The sequence below is a fragment of the Tympanuchus pallidicinctus genome, unplaced genomic scaffold (assembly GCF_026119805.1).
Source record: "Tympanuchus pallidicinctus isolate F22 unplaced genomic scaffold, pur_lepc_1.0 scaffold1, whole genome shotgun sequence".
NCBI classification, from domain to species: Eukaryota; Metazoa; Chordata; class Aves; order Galliformes; family Phasianidae; genus Tympanuchus; species Tympanuchus pallidicinctus.
Genome location: NW_026294618.1, coordinates 60567313 through 60588416, shown reverse-complemented (window position 1 = coordinate 60588416; position 21104 = coordinate 60567313). Strand labels below are relative to the sequence as shown.

Genomic DNA, 21104 nt, shown 5'->3' with positions numbered 1-21104 from the left:
CAGGATTAATTGTTGCACCAGAGTTGAAAAGCTATCAGTGGATGACAAATTAGAGCAGAACTCTAAAACATGCACTACAGATCTGAAAATTATAAAATTATCTTGTGCTATCTGTCAAATGCCAGACTTAAAATATGTGTGCTCACTGCTATTGTCTGCACAGTATCAAGGAAGAGCGATACAGCCTCATGGGCCTCTCTGTGTGCAGTTTTATAGAGGAATACACATCTCTGTATGCCAGCTAACAAAAAATTTTGGTTAGCGTAGTTAAAAGTGCTGGGATTTCGAGACACAACTGATAAACTGGATCAATAGATATTGTATTTCAGAACTAATCTCTGTATGCAATTTTTCATTGCTATAGCAATTTGATCTCAATATCAATATGAATAAATACATTAATTCTGAATTATTATCTTAGTTCCTCTTAAGAACCATGAAAACCAGCCTACAGTTTTTACAATGACTGCATGAATATATAGATCAAATATGACAACAATTCCATATAGGAATCACTTTTAATGACACACAAAGTTTGAAAGGGAACAGTGGGGCTGAAAAAAAAACAATTAAATTGGTTTGTAGGTTGAGTTTTATTTTATTGAGTTGTTTTTTCAAATATTTCATATCAGTATTACTTTTCTGTGACACTTCTGTGCCTTGTGAATTTCATGTATGAAGATGAGAAAGTGGTAGAATTTCTTAGATCCATTTCTAGTTTACTTTGTATTTCAGTTCTAAACATCACATGAATACTTTACGGATGAGAGAAAGTAAGTACATGGTATCTTCTAAATGCTCCTGTCTGCAGCAATAAAATATTTTGAGCTTTGGGAATCTGAATGAGTGTCAGACAAAGATCAGAGGCAGACTTATGGAGTCCTTTTGTAGTCTCCGGCTGCTTTGGCTACTTCAGACTTGGGTCTTGGGACATCCTCAGGCAAAGATTCAGACTGTCTTTAGTACGCTATAGATGAGCCACTTAGTGTTTATATTTCAGGTAAGGAGCGCCAAAGTGTGCTCCCCAGCCCCATCTTCTAGTGTGCTTCAGTTAAGGAGGTTTGCAAGAGATGGAAAATGAACAGGCATTCTTGAGAGGCAAGATCCCAGGAAAAAAAAATAAAAAACAAAACACACCGTTTGTCACTCCAATTTCTCTCAGAACTTTAAAGAGCACAATCCAAGACTTTTTCCTTAGTCTTGGAAAGGGAAGAGGGAGAGCTTTTTCATGTGGCTACCATATTTGAGCCTCTTTTCCATTAAATGCAGTCACAGAAGGAATGGGTGGACACTTTACTTGTTCTTTTTTTGAGTTTTTCATGATAGAATTCCATCTTCAAAGAAGAGGATAAGAAAATGTACAGATATAATAAAACCAATTAAAAGGAAAAATGCATGTATGGTTTTAGAGCATATTATTGTTCTCAAGTCAGCAACTTTTCTTGCAAAAAATATTATCCATTTTAAAGAGAAAAGATTGGGTCGAGAGGATCACAAATCGATTTTAAATGGTTCCAAGAACAAAAGGTACTGGGTGGCTAGCTGGATTTTTTGTGCAGCTTACTGTGAATCAGGCAAGATCTAAAAATAAAAAAGATCTAGCTGAATGCATAACACACACTGTGTTCATGAGATGAATCTCAAAATGAAATACAATAAAATTATCAGCTAGTAATGAAATAAAGAAAAGAAATATAGATCTGTGCCTGCTGTTCACAATGTGAGAAATTTAATCATAACAGGGTTAAGTGAAACAAATATATCAAATTCCTCCAGAGGACTCTGCATATAAATAGTTAAAGTAATGGAGTTTGGAGTGCTCTATTGCACTGTTTCCTAGATTAAAGTAGCATAACATGTATACACAATGATGCTATAATATTAGGTGTAATTTGTGAACTAGCTCAATTTTTCTGGTTTTGGCTACAGACAGCATACTTTTTCAGCTTGCAATTTAAAGAAAAAGAAACAGAAGAAGTGTTTAACAATTAAAGTCACAGAATTTCAAGAAATTTATAATTCATTTGAACAGACCCACTAGCATCACTACGTTTACTTTTGATATGAAAGACTGGGCTTAGAATACATCTAAGATAATGACACATTACTGCTAATACTTTGACAAATTAAATCAACAGTTAGGAACCAATGTTTGTTTCCCTGGGCATCTCCAAGTATTAAATTCCAGTGTTTTTTTCCAACATAGGCTTGACAAAGTTTTGAACATCCATAACTGAGGTATTACTACCTCAGAAAATGGGATTCACTCTTTCTCTGAAGGACCATACGGAAGCATTGTTGTTTGCAGTTATACTGGTTTTTATGTTCTCTGTTTATTTCAAGAGCACACTATAAATGAAAGGTGGGATTTCAGTCTCCTTGTTGTAGGTGATCCTGTTTGATCTTGGCATTCAAGGAGCTGTTGCTGCCGGGTCTGTTTCCTATTCATCCTTCCAGTGCTGTAACAAAGAAAAACATGTTACAATGACAGAAATACCCCAAAATTCAATAACATTTGATTTCAGAGACTGAAAAACAGTCTCTGTAAAGCAAAAGTGTTTTATTATGCCACTCTGTGCCTGCACTGCCCAAAGCAAAGGGTTTAAAAGAACAGTGGGCTACACATTCATCCTGCACCCCAGCCTTCCCTAGACAGAGTCTGTAAGCCTTGCCCACCCTGCTCCAGGCTTCGCTGCCTTTGCAAGTCTGAAGCAGCATTTCACTTCCTCCCACTAACTCTGGCAGTATGTTTAAGCCACTCAGACTCCCTTCTATCTACCCCAGCATTGGCAGGGTTTTAAAATTAGCTTTGAACCTCAATCCAGATATGGGAATATTGCAGACCACTAGAATGTTGGCAGGCAGGCATTCTGCTTCTGGTCCTCACTCTCTCCAATGCCACTCAAGGATGATAGATAGCAGCTCAACTTTGTTCTTTCAAGGACCTGGTGTTTGCAGTCGCTTTGTTTCCTGTTGTTTTTGCTCTAACAGCTTCCTCTGATTTAGTGCTGTGCATTCAGGCAGCATAACAGAGAGTCAGACTGAAGTTTGCATATTTACAGGAAATAAAGCAGATCTCTTCCTAATTCTACAGAATTATTAATAAAGCTAATTACTCATAAATACCCAGTGGTTTCTTTCATTTCCAACCTTTGGTGTGGTTACTCAGATTTTTATCCAAGTAGAAGGGAAACACTGAATGGAGATTAGTTTTGAAAAGAGAATTAATTCAATTTATATGGATCTCCATTTTTCTGAAGTGTTCACATTCTTTGGAGAGCACATTTTCTATATCACTCACTAAGCAAATAAAATAAAGACTCTTGGCCCCACACTGTTCTTCAGTTTTGAAAAGGAAATGAAATCATATCTCCTCAATTTTTGTAATTCAAATTCTTCCCTTGAGGGCAGAGCTTAGGGAGAAAAGGACCAACATACTTTGCTCTTTCCTATTGATGTTACACAAAATTGAAAGAACTTCTTTCATTAAAGCCCATCCAGTATTTATGGAATTGTGTACCTTATTTTCTTTTTAGAAGTTTTGAAGGGATTTTTTCATTGATTAAATCACTTTTTGTTTTTTTTTCCCCCCAAATCTCTTACTAGGAAGGAATTAAAATTAAAATGAAACAAAGTCTAACACTAGTGGCTTTTATTCTCTAAATTATTAGGGCATCACTCTCCTGATTATTCTTCTTTTTAAACAAATAACATACTTAGCAACAAAAAGATCAGATGAAAATGTGCCCACAGCTTAGATGAGAAAACATATCCATGTTAGAAAGGTTGGTAAATTTCTATTGTGTCTTCCTTGTAACCTACTGATAACCTGCATCTTCACTTTCTCTATTCATTGATTTGACATGATACCCTGATGAAATCATATGAACTTTAGAGAAAGATCAAGCCTTACAACATCAGTCTAATTTTCGATCTTAGTTGTCAAATCTTGGGTTCTGAGAGAGCTTGTAGAAAAGTTACCTGTATGTATAAACACTTAAATATTCTTTCTTTCTGTTACAATGTGAAATAAGACAGTGAATGTTCTTCAGTTGCTGTATTTCTGATTTGATTTCTAAGAAATACATTTAACAAATCTGCTAATAAATCAGCAATTAGGGATATGAACAAGGAAGTAACAAGGCATCCTGTGATGTTCAGTGATTTGAAAATGGACCGGCCAGCTTCACAAATACAGTGTTTATCTGTAGGACACATTCACAGCCGCACTTTTTGTCTGGATGTAAGAACTATTATTTTAAATCAAACTCTGCTCCATCAGTCGGCCTGTACACTAATAGTTTTATACCTAAACTCTTTGTAGATAACAAAGAGATCAATTGACACAGGAAGAGAAAACATTAATGATCAAGCTCTGTATTTTACTTTTCATTGGTATAGCTTGAGAGAGATCTTTCAGGAGGGGTTGCTCTAATTTCCATGAGAGCAAACAAGAAGAGAAATTGATTCAAACTAATCAAATTCCTTTAGCAATATATTTCAGTTTTTCTGAAGACAGTGAAAGTATCTGAATTTATGCCAAGTGAATATCTGGCCTACATTTTATCTACAACAAACAAAGTGTTTGTAAATTCCTACTTCAAAATGTTGCCTACAAGCTTTCTGATAAATCCAAGTATTCTTGTGATTTAAACTTATTTGGTTAGTAGAAAAGATAGCTAGACAGAAATTGAAATTTCTATTAACAGGTAAGAAGGAGGAGACATGCTAGTTCTCCTCAATGCTATTTATAAAATTGATAAGATTCTTTCTACACTGCAAAGCTCCTTAAAAACAACTTCATTTGGAGGCGCAGCTGAAGTTTTTCTAAAAGCATACAAAGATGCAAACTCTCAGAGAATCCAAAGACAACAAGTGAAAACTGAGACATTCAAGTCTTTAATATATAAAAATATAGCTACATTCTTGATAAAATAATCTGAGACTTTCTACTTCTATTTTATTTGGTGTTACCATATTAACTCCAGGCAATTTCCAAAATGGCAGCCTTAACAAAGATTTCTCCAAAGGACTTACGTGATGAGACAAATAAACTGAACTTTACAGGAAGCTGTGACTACCCATGTATCTCTGTGTACCTGTGTAGACTTCCTTTCTCTATATAACCTCTATTTCCTAACATGCCAAGCCCCAGAGCATCTGATGACAAGGAAGGAAGAAAATAAGGACAAACCTGATATAATAATTTTAGGGAAGATCTTATGAAATTCATAATTAGTTGTGGAAGTAAATACTAAAGCTAGTATAGATAGACTAACACTTGATATCTTGAAGCTTTGGTGATTCAGTGAGTGGCATCTTCTGTCCCAGGGTGCACATCTGGCCACTCCACCTATTACAAATGAAGACAAGCCGAAGGAAGAGGCAGCGTATTTAGGGAGCGCTTCTTAAAAAGATGGAAAAAAAAACTTTGAAACCTTTGTTCTTTTTCCTTTGGGTAAACAGAAAATCCCCAAAACTGACCCCTAGATTTGAATGTACTTTGTTTCTTATTGCGTTATACTACTCAATATAATAATTAATTTGCCATCTCTGATGTGCACAGAGGATATGAACTCAGAAAAGATGCAGAAAAGTAATTGCTTGCAAGTATGTTGTCTGTATTGAAGAGCAGAGATATCACAGCTGCTTCCCTAACCCTCCTTTTGTGCACTTTCACAATAAGCTGACTAAAGGACATGAGGTAAATGCAGGATATAAACTGCAAATCATTTTGATGAAACACTGGAACTACAGTTCAGTATGAAATATCAGCTGGTTAGGGAGACTAGCTGCTGGTAAAGAATAATCACTCAAGCTCTAACTCTGCCTTCTTCCTCAGTAGGTGGCTCAGCAGCTATGAATACTAAGTATAAGCTGACCTCCTAGAGTAAATCCCCATAACAACACCAAGATTTATTTAAAGATAAAGCATCCATTTCTTATTTTTATAATTTTTTCTTTTTGCTATCCATCCCATATTATATCAAGAAATTAAGTTGTTTGAATTAAGAACAGTATATTCAAATGTGTGGGCCGAAACTCCATTAGCATTCAGTTTGCAATAGTCACTGATAGGCACTGATAATCCCCATTTTCTGATCTCCGTGATTAAATGAAAGAGAGAAGCTGGAATACCCAAAGACTAGTGAGAATGCCCTTAAATTTTTGAAAATTGCAATTTTATTTCTCCTGAATCCAAACACACTTTGTTCAGCTATCTCCCTTAGACAAATTTGGGATAGACAGTAACAATCCTCCAAATTCCACACTTATGCTGTCTGCATATGTAGCAAGAGATGTGTCTCCAGGCTCCTCCCAGATACAATTCTGCATGGCTCTTTAGAGTAGCTTTTGATGCACTGGGTTTCAAAAAGTATACAGTTCGCAAAATTGAGCTTTTTCTTTCTTTCTTTCTAATATCTTGATTCCTCTGAGAAGTTTTGGGATTCTGTTCCTCCACCTACTGGCATTTTTAATTCAACACCTTGTAACTTCCCAGTACATTTGAAAGACATTATTTGCTTTTTTCAAACAACTGATGAATCATGACACCGGGAGAAGATGAGGTATTATAGGTAATTACAAATGTAATTACAAATTACTGTCTTTGAACTGGAATCCAGCTCCAATTTGGGAGATCATAGGCACGCAGATTAAAATGCACCCAAATGAATAATGTTTATATACCTAAATATATGTATGTTTGTGCTGTTTTATATCAATATCTTTGCAAATGCAATCACAAGTTAGATCATTGTTGCAATCTCAAGTACTACAGAAGGGAATGATTTCATGAAAGATTTTATTTTCATTCTTCTACCATATCCTTTTTGTCAAATTGAAACTATTCCCTTAGACAGCTCATTTAGCTCAAGGGAGCTAAAAGTATCTGGAGGAGAGGGGAGATGGCAACTTGTGCTGCTGTAGGAAGTGTGAATCCCAGAGCAACACAAATCAGCTTTTTCTGCCCAAACATGAGTTGCTTCCATTTGCGATTGAAACTGACTCTACTCACCCTGGACTTAGGTATATTTCTCTGTTTGAACTGACCAGAATATCTCTCCTCCCGTAAGGAGGAGGCTGGAAGTAAAAGAGATTTTATATTCCCCTTTATAAACATGGAGGAGCTCTGTTTCTCACAGTCAGACTGGGGGAAGAACTCACTGAGAGCAGCACTATGGAGAAAAAATTAGGGGTTCTGCTGGACAGACAGCTGGACGTGAGCCAGCAGTGTGATCTAGCAGCCAGGATGGCCAATGGTATCCTGGGCTGCATCAAAAGAGGGAAGGCCAGAAGGGAGAGGGAGGAGACCTCTCATGAAGCCCCATTTGAAGGACTGCATTCAGACCTGGAGTCCCTAGCACATGAAAGACATGGAGCTGTTGAGGTGGGTCCAGAGAAAGGCTACAAATATGATCAGAAGGCTAGAACACCTCTCCTATGAAGAAAGACCAAGGGAACTGGGTTTATTCAACTTGGAGAAGAAAAGGCTCACAGTGGCCTTCCAGTACTTAAAAGAGAGATTATAAACAGAAGAGAGATTGACTTTTTACACCATATTTTGACAGGACAAGGGGAAGAGTTTTAAACTAAAAAAGGAAATTCTTTACTGTTAGGATGGTGGGGCACATATATATATTAGTTACATATATATAATTAATTTAATAGGCAGGATCTGTGACATCAGCAGCGCTTAGTATTTTGTCACTCCAAAGTTTTCTGAATAGACAATTAATAAATCTTAACGAACTTATTAGCATTTCATTTTTATTTCACAGTTATTGATATTTATTGGGAAAAGTATTTTTCCTGAAAGGTATAAAAACATTATTTCTGTTGTAAAAGCATGTTTGCTAGTTTGGCTTATCTCTAGGAAAAACTTCACAGTAAATTCTTCAGGAATAGGATAGAACATTTTTGCATTAATTTCCCCTTACTTCTTCTCACTGCAGTCTTACTGGCTAAACAAAATACAGTGCTGTTAAGAAAAAAAAAAAAAATAGTTCCCATAGCTAACAGTAACAAAGATATCAAGTTCTATCATAAAATTTATGCTGATTTGATTAATTTTTATCTTGCATTAACATTTGTAGTACGCAGCAACTATACAGCGCTATTACAAGAATAATTTTCAAATTCATTCTCTTACAGAGGATACCAGTTAAGCTCCACAGTTGACACAAAAAAAAAAAACAGCTGGAAATAAAGACCAAGTTTTAAAAGATAATCTTTGGAAGGGTTAAATATTTGTTTGTTTATTTATTTATTTAGTGCTGGTATGCTGACATAAATAGGTTGAGTATGTGCCAGACGTTTCTGCTAATTTTGATACAAACACATAACATTTGTGCCATAAAGAAAGTTCATTTCCAAAAACTGAGAGGCTTTGTCATTTTTCCTGCATGCTTTCAAAAAAAGGCCTTCTCATCTGCCAGTATCATCTGTTGCTGTAGTAAATTTTTTTTTTTTTTTTTTTTTTTTTTTTTTTTTTTTTTTTAGGAACCACACGGACAATTCACGTCCAAAGACAAACACAAAACCAGTTTACTGGAGTAAGGGAAATTTTGACCTCAAGCTCCATTCTCATGTACTGAAGAAGCATCGTAGCTCCACAGTAATGATAAATAACACAGTGCCTCATGGCAACCTTTGTAAAAGTCACTAATTCAGATCATATAGATACTAAATGTTCATTTACTCATGCCTTGCTCTCCTTGGCAGGACTTCCATTAAATCCTTAGATTCATGGACTCGAAGTCTGTAGGAAAGCATGGAAGGGTTTTGTTTTTTTAAATCTTGCCAGGGTCACCTCATCTAACCCATGGGAATTTATTTTCCTACTGGTATTAGTTCACTTTTGTTAGTATCCTCCCTGTTTCCAGCAAACATCTCTTTGAAGAACTGCCTCAGAGCACAGGTTTCAAAGGAAAATGAGGTCAGAGGCATCATGATCACATAATGTCTTGGGTTGAAAGGGACTTCAAAGGTCATCCAGTTCCAACCTCCCTGCCATGGTCAGGGTTGCCAGCCACTAAATCTGGCTGCCCAGGTCCCCATCCAACCTGGCCTTGAACACCTCTAGGGAAGGGGAAACCACAACTTCTCTGTGCAGCCCATTCCAGTGCCTCACCACCTCCCCTTGTGAAAAAAATTTCCCCCTATATCTAACACTTATCTTTCCTCTTTCATTTAAAAACTGCTCTCCCTCATCCTATCACTATCTACCTATGTAAAACATTGTGTTCCTTCCTGTTCATACACTCCCTTTAAGTACCGGAAGGCCACAATGGTGCCTTCACCAGGCTGAATGAGCCCAGCTCCCTCAAGCTTTCTTCATAGGAGCAGTACTCTAGCCCTCTTCGTGGCCACCCTCTAGACCAATTTTACATTTTTCTTGCATTGAGGGGCTCTGGATCTGGAGGACACACTACTCCGGATGGGGCCTCAGGATCCTTGGCTAAAAGCTCCTGTATCTGAGGCTGCCTTTTAGCCCCTCAGGGAAATTATCTATTCAGTCTGAATTTGTGTTTTGTTATGAAGATTTCCCAAGCTTAAGCAGAAGGTCTCTGGGCAGTTAGCTTTTACACCCAACTTAGCTCTCTAGTTATTCTTTCCCTTAGCAAACAAGAAGAGGGAGCAGAAAATGTTCTGTTCCAAAGTACCAGATAAAGGACAAACCAATATAGGGTGGGTGTGTGAAACCACCTTGTCAATGCTCTGTACAAAGCTTGAATATTTGACTTTATGCTTTTGACATAGAGAATATTTAGAAAAGTGAATATTAATTTTTCTTGCTCAAAAATAAGAAAACTCTAGGCTAACAAAGGACCTTTCAGAGTATGAAGGAATTTCTGTGCACAGAGCATGGGGAACATCAATTCTATCTGTAGCTTGTGCTTCAAATTTTATATGGCCCAAACTTTGACTTTTTCTTATATGGGTCTTTCACAGAATCCATTTTGGTAATACTTCATATGAATCTCTTAATAGAAGTATAGTACAGGTGAAAATTTATCCAGAAAAATGTTTCTTTAATTTCTAGTTTCTACAGTCTCCATTACTGTAGAGGAGAAATCAAAGCTAAGTGCAAGTAAGCACATTAGTATTTATTGTACACACAATAAAAGTTAGCTTTCCTACTTTCCTTTTCTGTCATCACTCCATTTCTTTCCAACCTAGTCCTCAAACAGCACTCAATCATCCCTTTCTGCAGTGCATTTCCAAGAATGTAGCAATTATGTTGTAAGAAGAGTGTAATGGTAGAATATTGGATGGACTTGCTGTCAGCAAGGTAATTCTTGGAGCACTAGAGACAAAAATATCCAGGAAAAATACATATTCACACTGATATGATTTTGAAATTAAATGAATAAAATTAGCAACTTAAATGAATCATCAAAATCAGTATTACAGCTTTTTTTTGTCAACAGTTTAGAATTTATGAAATTGTTGATGTATATCATACAATGGGAGTTTTCTTGAAAAGTTACAGTTTTTCAACTTCAAATACTTGAAGGTTGTAAGTTATCAACAAATCTGCCTCTGTGAAGCAGAAGAGAATACAAACTGTAAAGAAGAAGGAAAGACACGCAATAATCTCAATTTAATTTTCTTTAAAAGCCCAGGATTCTGATAGGTTCAAGAACATGTACTAAGGAAAGAATGTAGAGGCAGTACGAAACATAGTGACATGCCAGTCTCATCTTTCACATAGTAGAGTGGTTGAACAGTGCATTTCCACTGTGCCTACCTACAGAGCCCTGAGAAACTGGGAACATCTATGCTAGCAGTCAGGGAGTTTGTACCTGCATGCAGCTGCATTTGCTGCAGCTGTTACCTGGGCATTTCAGCAGCCCTCCACAATCCACTGGGACTGCTGCCCTTGCCTCTGTAGAGCTGTAATTAGGTCCATTGAACTACTGAAGAAGCAAAGTGTGCAACTTAATTAGCATGGATATGCATTCTCCACTGCAAACCATGTGAAGAAATGAAGGCAAAAAGTGAAAGAAAATTAAAATATCTTTTTACTCTGAGAAAATTCACCTCCCCACAGCTTCAACAAACATGTATTTACATGACTCATTACAACACCTCTTTCAACTTGATGCTCCAAGTAAATATCTTAACACTATATTTAGAAAGTTTGCCTACAACCAAGCCACAAAAAAAGTTCTCTTTTTCAACTCCACTGCAGTGTTTTTCCTCATATCTTACTTTCACCAAAGATATTCTCTTTTCTAAATATCTGAATTCACTGACTGTAATTTAAATATCTTCAATCCTCATTAATTTTCAGTTAGGAAATTAGGCCAGATCTGCATTCCTACTAATATAAAAAAAATGCCTGCAGGAGAATCAAAAGAATTTTAATGACACTTCTTTACGTAAATAAAACAGTCATACAGTTCTTTTTTTTCCTGTTCTATTTTCATTGTGCTGGTTAAGGAGAGGGAATATACCCCTATAATGGGGCATGATTTATATAATATGCTAATTCTTAAGTGGTGGCTCACCGTCAGTAGCATAAACTTCAAGAACTTTGGAAAGAGTGCAGTGAGAACAGGCTTTTCTTGTAGGCTTCCAGTGCACAAAGAACTGCATTTCACAGTGTGTTTGCAGAGACAATGTGCTGCCTCAGCCACGCAAGGCTGGCATTCTTTCCTGTGCAGGCTGGAAATTAGTCTAATAATTTTATGGAGCTGTTTTAATTTCATGTTTATTGTTCCAGGACTTATCTATGTCTGGTCATAATGTTTTTATAATCTCTCTTTTTTCTGGTACACATGGAGAAACCTAAATTGAACATGGCAATGAAGGAGAGTTTTATAAGGACTCCGAGATTTAAGCAGGGTTCTCAGTAGGCTCCCAATATTTGTCTGTAGGCTATTCAGAATGGCCAGAAAATTCACCTCCCCATTTGTCAAAGATCTGTGGGAGTCCCTGCAACAGTGTTTTAAATGGTAATCAGCACTTAGCAGCTAAATTCTTCTCCTCACATGATATATGGCTTCTTACATAAAAAAAAAAATCTTAAAAATAGCCTAATATTTTTTTCAGTTAGGCTTTTAATCATCTTTACTATTGTTATGGGATATTTTTCCTGTTCAAACACAGTGATACTTCATACTTTAACATCCCCTCCACATTCTTGTTTTAAAATGCTTTCCACTTATTTTCTGTTTAGCTTTAATCATAATAAAAAGTACCTCTTCATCTGCAGAAATATTAGTCTTCCCTAGCTGCTTATTAATATAAAAAATAGGAGGGAACATTTATGTTTGAGTTATCCTTGACAGAAATATGCACAAGCAGTTATGGCCAAGAGAGAAAGACATCATAACACTGTGTAGCCAGTGTCAGTACCTATCTGGAAAATTAATGTACCACAGTTGAGGTAATCACAGCATCTGTGTGTGTTCTATCAAGACAGAGTGATTATAAAAAGCTGTTGTCTGGAAAATTCTCATCTTCTTATTCTTCTTGCAATTTGATTCCTAGCAGAAAGCTAAATAATTTATACAATTGAAAATCACTTTTTTTTTTTTTTTTTACTGACCAGAAAGGAGATTCAGGTCAGCAAATTAAGTACTTCCAAACAAAACAAAACAGGATAAAGGCTAGCAATAATTTAAGAAATCTGTTTCTAAGCAGATGCTTGAAAAACTAATGACTTAATTCTCTGCCCTTTTAGTTTTTATACTACCATATCAAGGCTTGCTGTGACATGCTTGTAATTCTGGCCAACACACAAGAATTTCCCTACTGCTGCAGATAGAGCAGTTTATGGTTACCACATGGACCACTCTTCTCTTGTTAAAGCTGGGCCATCATGTCAGTGAGAATCAGTACCATTGAAAAGACAAAATGATCTCTATTCTTTGCAAGTATTAGTAAAGATGTCTAAAAACTGGAGATGTCTGTGTATAATCAATGGATATCAAGATGCTACAATCACAAAATAAACAAGAGAGTTAGGTGAAGTGGACTATGATAACAAGAGAGAATAAATGGAAGGCTTACCCTTATGCTGGGCTCACCACAAAACACCAGAAGGAGGGATCTCCAGATGAGATCCTTCCCTACTGGTAGCCAGCTCTTAAATAGGTGTAGGAGGGTTGCAGCCAGGCTCCACCCCTTCTGGCAGCACAGGTGAATTGCCTTCAGCTGTGCTTCTCTGGCTGACTCATGGCTCGCCTCAGGTGATCAATCTGAGGTTCAGGCCATGACTCAGCAGTTCCCATACAGCCTGTAATTCTTTTCCTTTTTATTTTATTTTATTTTATTTTATTTTATTTTATTTTATTTTATTTTATTTTATTTTATTTTATTTTATTTTATTTTATTTTATTTTATTTTATTTTATTTTATTTTATTTTATTTTTATTCCACGTTTATTCTTTCTTATTCCTATTTACTCCCTAAGAATTTAAAAATCTTTCCCAGAGCAGTTGATACTGCTCAGAAAAGTTCAAAACTCTTCTTTGTTAGTGGACACTATTCTCATTCTGTTGTGCATATATACAGACACTTTTAATACTCATTCTGCCAGTTGTTCTTTCATCTTTCTTGCTAAGCTTTAGACTTCAAGCGGAAATTATGAAGATATCAATGAATTAATTTTGTTCAGATGTTGTTGAATTATATCTGGACTATTTGTCAATAGATTGACAAATCCTCTCCGTACATGAGGTTCGTGCACAAGAATGTACAAAAACAGACTTGTGGAATTAAACTTTTAGAATAAGTTCTTACCTAAGATAAACAGCAGGAGATTTTTTCTCTTAAGTACTTGATACAGTTATAAGAAAATAGGAGGAAAAGAGTTGTGCTGCAACAACAGAAAAAGAGGCATTGCAACTTTGTAGCATTCACCATGCCTATATCATAGTAAATATCTCAAATTGAGTAAAGCAACAGAGTATTACTTCTTAATATACAAAATGTAAATGTGTACGGATTATGAAGTTCTACTTAACATATTATTAAAAGCATCCTCCCCACTTCTAGTTCTGTACTGAATTCAGTGCTCCTGGGGAGCATCAGGCAGTTTGTAAATCCCATATGGTGCTAGGCATGAGGTAGGTTCTGCAGTGCTCAGCTCCGTCAAGAGAGCAGTGCTTCTGGGCAGATAGAACAGCAGACTTTTCAGCACTTGTGCATATTTATAAGTTAAGATTTAAGCAGTACAGCATGCCAAGTATGCTAGGCAGAAGCTTGGATTTCTATTAATTCTGTTAATGTGCACTTTATTAATCTTCATTCACATGCAGTATTGTTCTTAACACAGCAGTATGTATCCTAACATTTGCTTAAACCATTATCTCTTCAAAACTGATGTGTTAGGTAATAAAAGCAACATATTTCAAGCAGAATTTGTTAATTGCATTTGTTGCATTTGATTTTTAAGCCAAAAGTCTAACAGCTACAGAAATGTAGGTTTTTTTCCCCCTTTAATAAAACTGCTACATCTTAAGGATAAACTATCCTTGGAAAAGTCAAACACAAAATAATCCTCCATACATTTTGTCGGACTACTTGGATGAACTAATGAGAGTGCAGTGGTCAGAAAGAGAAAGACAGAAAGCAAGGTGTTTGAAAGGCTTTATAGATCGAGCTGGTTCAGTAAGTTAGTGACTACACATTCTAGATAATGCAAGACTTTCTGCATTGCTTACACATATGTGTACATGGTCTATCAACAACTGTAGAACCTTGCCCATTTGTTTCCTTTGATAAAAAAAGGACCTTACACTTCCAATTCATCCTGGTCAAGTAATGAAAAAAAAAAAAACAAAAAAACAAAAAAACCAAACAGATATTCAAAAACTGAATGAAAGATATTAATGTGGATTTTTCAAACATAATAAGACTGATTATAAGTTATGTAACTCACCCAAGAAGATACGAATGGTTTGCTACCTTGAGCAAGCATTCTATATGTTCACATAAGACCTTTGAAATTAAACCATATGAAAAGGTACAGAGAAACTAATTCCTATCTCCAAACATGTAATTTAGGGCAAAAAATAACAAATTATTATATAGCGCCTCTTGAATAGTTGGATATCAAAGTCAGAGTACACAGAAAAAATAGAATTTCCCTGAGGATCATCAGGGGCTCAAGTCATGTAGAAAATTTTAGAAGCAGTTCCTTTTATGCCCATCAATGGGAAGCACTCAGGGAAGAAAGCTGCTTAGTAAGCTGTAAAATGCCAGATTCACCCGCTGTTAACTACATGTTGTACAAAATTTTGCATTCTTTTGGTCCAGTATCTTTCTACCTCCAACAGAGGGATTCTGGAAAATTTATTACACTAATGGGAGCCAGATGTTTCATTCATCAAAAAATATGCAAATTATTTAAAAATAAATAATACAGTCTTATGAGCAAACTTCTACAGGCTTTTGGGGCAGAGAGTGGTTCCTGCAATGTACAGATGGTACAAAAAACTATGGCTTATTTTTTTCTAAATCTTGGTGTGAATGAAAAGAAATAACCACATGATGGCAGCAGAATACAAGACATGAGGAAGGATCTGGTACAACTTTCATGACCAAATATGTGAATTTGGAGGAGTGTTGCCTTCAAATGTCATTTAAGGAGCAGCACCAAGAACAAAGCCACAACCACGAATGGATAATTGAGAAAGTTTGATGTAGTAGTTCACAAAGGACATTGCTGTATGCCATTAAGGACAAACAGATCTGAGAAGCAGAGTATCTGCAAGTAGAATACAGCACCTCTTAAGCAACTCCATATGAAACCCATATGAAGGAATAAGCTAGTAAACCAAATGCTCTTCAGCACTGAATGAAATCAGAGCTACACTTGTTTAATCTCATCTCATCATTGGCTAATCAAATTACACACATCACATTATGTATTATTACATAACTAGGATTACTTCAGTTACTAGCATACATACGAAGAAAATAGTACTGAAGAAGACAAATATTCAATAAAGAGATAGAGAAACCCTCATAGTTTTGAGCTGTTCTTTATGGACACATGGGAACAAACATCTCATTCCATCATTGCTTGCTATTATCTCTTTTCCTCCTTTGTCTCTGCTTAGTATGCTTAACTTTACTCCTCATTTAGCTCTCCCTGTTATATTACTTCTGGAGCCTTAGGCAGCGTGTTTAATTGCTACAGCCTATCACTCAATCAGGCCTATTCTTCTAGATAGTATCTTAATCTTGTCACCATATATGTTACTCTCAAAAAAAAAAAAAAAAAAAAATTTTTTTAAAAGTCAATTTGCCATCAGACATTTGGATGTTACAAAATTGTTTTGTAAGATTAGTGTAAGTTCAGTGAGATTTGAGGCATATGAAGTAGTTCCTCATGTTCTCGTTGCCACTTGTCCTCTACCTTATGCCCTCTACACCACCTGCACCTCTAGCTGATTCAATCTTTTCAAGACTGAGAGCTCTCTCCCAGAAAGTTAACAGTAGAGGAGGCTATCAGCTATAACAAAATGTGGGGCTTTCCTTCCTTCCCCCTTCAATCTTAGATTTGAGTAATCTCATTTGGTATCACCTGCCACTGTGAATCACAACACTGCTCACTTGCATATGCCTTCAGGTGATGCACAAGTGCCAAATTGCCAGTTGCCTTGAATTCACAAGACAGCTTTAGGACAGAGCAATTAAAAACCATCAGGAGAGTATTTTTTACACGATGTGCAAGCAAAGTGTCAAACTCTCTCCTAGGGCACAAATGGGTAAGCACCATTTTTTTTCCTCTCAAACACAGCTTGTTTTCTTGAACAGGCTCATACAATTTATAGATCCCAACTACCTCAACAGCTTTGAGAATAAAGTTGGCTTAACCTCTTCTCCCTTATCAATATGTATTCTAAAGGTTGCCTTTGAAAGTTGTTTGTGATTGAGGAGCACTGGTTAAAATAAGAGATACGGCAGTTTAAAAAGCAATTATTGGCAGGATTCCCATACAGAATATCTATGACAACATTTTCTAAGGTACTCATGTGAAGGATACTGCAATAATTTTTATTAATAATGGGATTTTTCTCTTCTGTAGAGAGAGGTTTTCTAGCACTTTTTTTTTTTTTTTTTTTTTTTTTTTCCTGAGGCAGCAGGCTGGGGTTGGAGTAGGGACTATTTTCCATTAGCAAAGTACATGGAGTTTTCAGAAGTTTCATTAACTAGCTTCAGCAGCTCTGAAAGTGTAGATTCAAATGGTAATTAGGCCTGTTATATTGCACTGCAAATCTCACAAAACGTTGCCTCCAATCTGTATGGTAGAGAAATTACTTCCAGATGTAGCATATCTAACTTATAATCAAAGAACCCACCTCAGGTGAACCCGTAGCACTTAGGTCTACTTTGCAGCGTGTTTTAATTGTTTTGTATATTATAAAAATTTGCTGCTAACTAGAGCAATCAACAACTTCTGCATAAGAGACAAATAAATTTGCAACACTGAGATATAGAAATGTACAACATAGATTTCTGTTGGAAAAAATAAGTTATTTATGAAGTTCAACTCTAGGCTGTTTACAAGTACAGCGGATGTTGTCTCAATACCTAAATATTTTCTTTTAATGAGGGACATTTTTGTTAAGAGGAAGTTTATAAGTATATCCAATACAGAGATGTTTGCTCACTAATGCTTATAATTTTCAAATGGTCTGTTCATATGTCTAAGTAGATAATTAATAAAAGATGAATAGCATAATATCAAAAGACATCTGTGTTAGCTGCAGAAATATAATGAAGGCAATTTAGTAAGTTTCAGAACAAAACCCACAAATATTTTCTCAGTTCAAAAGACCCAAATGAATCTTCAATAAGAATCTTCTTAACTCAGTGCAGTGATTTGCACATATGGTACTTTCTACCCACAAACTTCTTAAAATACTCCTTAGGGACATGGATTGTACTACAGGTGTATTTTAAAATGTCATCATAAACAGTAGGATAAACATCTCATCAGCCAAATGGAATAGTGAACAAAAGAGTCCTTAGTTCACAGAATGATTTAAGCATCCTATTTGAAAGGGCACATCTTTGGTTGTGAAAACATGTGAGTCAAGGATAAGTGATCTGTGGCAGGGGTTGCCTGTAATCATGGTGCTGCAAACTATAACTGTCAATTTGTACAAAGGGCCCACTCCCATTTCTGGAAAACTTGGTGAAAGATAAATCCTTTGCTTATTCTTGTAATGGTCTAGACCAATCCAATTGTTTGAAGAGATAATTATTAAAAGAGCCATTAATGGATAAGAAACTGAGTGTTACAAATGTATGTTGGGAATTACTGTTTATTCTGAATTGTAACACAGAAACAGACAACGACACTATGAAATTAAGAGGTAGCGTATTTGAAAGGAGTGAAAGTGAGTACTTTCTCTTGGCACCCAAAATTGGATATACTGTTCAAGAAAACACTGAAGGGAATAAAATGCAAGAGTTAAGAAGAAGCTGTATACACATGCAGATAGCAAAAATTTCTGAGTTATAATTGCTATTGCTAAAATTACTTTCCAGAAGAGGTTTTAAAACATGTTTCAGGGCTCAGACCAATATCTTACTAATAAGTAACCTGATGAAGCTTAATTTATAGGAGCAGATTATTCTTTGGAAGTGTCTAGAATAGCCTTCTGTAAAAACAGTAGATGAAAAATCTACTTACTGCGTCTTACTGTGTATGGGAGCTGTCAAATAAGAACTATTTGTAAACTTGCTCATTGCTTCATACTGACATTTCTCCATCAGAGACATTTTGATAGAGATTTCCAGCTGCAAGAGAAGAGATAACAATATTTGGGAGTTAGTCCAAGTTTAATTCAATTATGACTTTACTAATGTATAACTTTGGGGGTGTGGGTCTTGGGACAGGATGGATACCCTTTGTAGAAATAACTTGAGAAGTTCTGACTCACATTGTTGTCATGAGTCACAGTAGTACTGGCAAAAATAACTAATTCTTTGGTAGTTAACTTCACTAGTTTTATACAAAAGTGATAGAAATATGATAAAACTCATGGAAATAACACTAGAATATAAATAGTGTTTCCATGCAATTGTAATATCCTATGCAATTTAATGGCACAAACTGATTTTTTTTTAAGAAGTTAATCTCAAGCTATTATTTAGAATAAATAAAATATGCTCTGTGGGCCCTTCTACGAATCTATTTATGTTGCCATATTTCCTTCTGGGCACGAAGGGTCCATTGATTTTGTGTAAATGCTTTCAAAATCAAATGTGGGTTTGATTTTTTTTTTTTTTTAACTATTAAATTTTTGGTTTATTTGTTGTTGGTTTTTGATTGTTTCAGGTTATTTTTTTTTTTAATTTCATTTTAAAATTAACCTAATAGTATAATAATTTTATTTTATTTTGTAAATAACTCGGAGAACTAGGCATAGTAATGTAGAGGAGGGAGTGCAATGTAAGCTTTAATAAGATGTAATGTGATGACTGCATTTTCATTAGCTGGTGATGAATTTAAAAACTCCTTAAAGAACATACAGTTACTCAAGAGAAAGAAAAATGTATCTGCAGTGCTGGGAAATCACTCCTGCATAATCAGAGAAAGTTCAATTCATACCCATCCCACCTGCTCATAAGACTGCTAAAATGGCATTAAAATCCCCAGCTCCCTAAGCTTATCATTTACTTTCTCATAAGTCTATAGCTCAGCAGTCTTTATAACAGTGGCTAGAACATGATATTTAAACAAGGTTTATTATGTAAATACAAATCTATATTATAGAAATAAAGCTGGATCTATCTTGAATTGTTTCATATTTTACTATTGAAGAACAAATGATATTAATTTGAGTTTATTTAATGTTAACTATATTTCAGCCCAATTGAAGTGCTATTAAAATCGGATTTGGATGGTAGTAATCAGTGGAATATGTAATTGATCATCAAAGAATCAAAATAAATTGTTCAACTAGTGCTAGAAAGGGAGCTGGAAAGAGCATCAGAATAGTGAATGAGGCACATCAGACATAAATGAGAAATTAACAAAGGTAATGAATATAATTTCTTTTCCAATCTAGCTATAAAAGAAATAATTCCAAACAGAATTTCTTAATTAGACTTGTATTTTCCCTGCAGGCCAAAATACTTGAGGGCTGAGGAAGTATCCAGCTGGATGGTCTCTGTGGCCTCGGATCAGCCTCTTTGGTTTTAATTTTTGCTTAAAGTTTTTTTTTTTTTTTTTTTTTTTTTTTTTTTTTTTTTTGTTTTGTTTTGTTTTGTTTTGTTTTGTTTTAAAAAAAAGTTAAAACTTTCAGACTGAAAAGAAAAACACATAGGTATTTCTCCAGGATGGAGGGTGGAGAAAATATTGATCAACGTCTTTGTTAATGACCTTGATGACAGGAAGGACTGCGCTCTCAAAGAATTTAAATGTTTCAGATCTGCCTTAGGCTGTCAGGTCTCCAGCTTCAGTCCTGACTCTGCCTCCTAGGTGGATCTTGGCCACATGCTGCTGTAATTGCTCTCTGGATGGACCCCTTGGATACATGCTTTAGTCTTGTCACCTGACCTATTTCCAACTCCATCTCCTGGGTCTGGAGCCTATGGCTGGGACTGGTACCTGGTTCACCTCCTTGTATGTCTGGGGCTGTTGAAGGATCCAGCCCTGGTTTCTGCCCCCATGTGTGGAAACTACAGGAAAATACAACTTCCAGCTCACCCACCCTCTGGGAGAAGTTGGCCCTTACTGCACACTGATGAAACAAAAAGAAAACACTAGAAAGCAAATTTAAGAAGATGTTAACAGTCACTTATACAAAACATAAAATACTGACGAAGAAAGCAGAGGGAAACAAGACCTACTTTCCTTTAGACTGTGCATCATAATAAACTATATTTTGATGGCTTCTCATTGCTGCAGAAGACAGGTGTGCAGTCCTGGAAGAGATGTACCATACAGTTTGGATTTCCCTCCGTTGGATCTCTTACTACTGAATTCAAGAGAATTGCTAGATACAAAAATAATTTTCTCGAACTGGTATCTCCCTAGTATATTGGTATTCTCCTTAACGGCATGTCACAAAAGAGTAGCAAGTAGAACAGGAGATAACTCTGAATAACTTGAAAAATAAATGTGT

General features: G+C 35.8%; 1 long non-coding RNA gene across 1 annotated transcript in view; it reads left to right on the top strand.

Moving 5' to 3' along the window:
• The window catches only part of LOC128086262 (uncharacterized), a 144091-nt gene extending 123844 nt beyond the window's left edge, over positions 1-20247 (top strand). The window contains exon 2 of the long non-coding RNA XR_008209314.1: positions 20193-20247. This is a non-coding gene — a long non-coding RNA (uncharacterized LOC128086262). The remainder of the gene's footprint in view (positions 1-20192) is intronic.
• Positions 20248-21104: the final 857 nt, after the last annotated feature.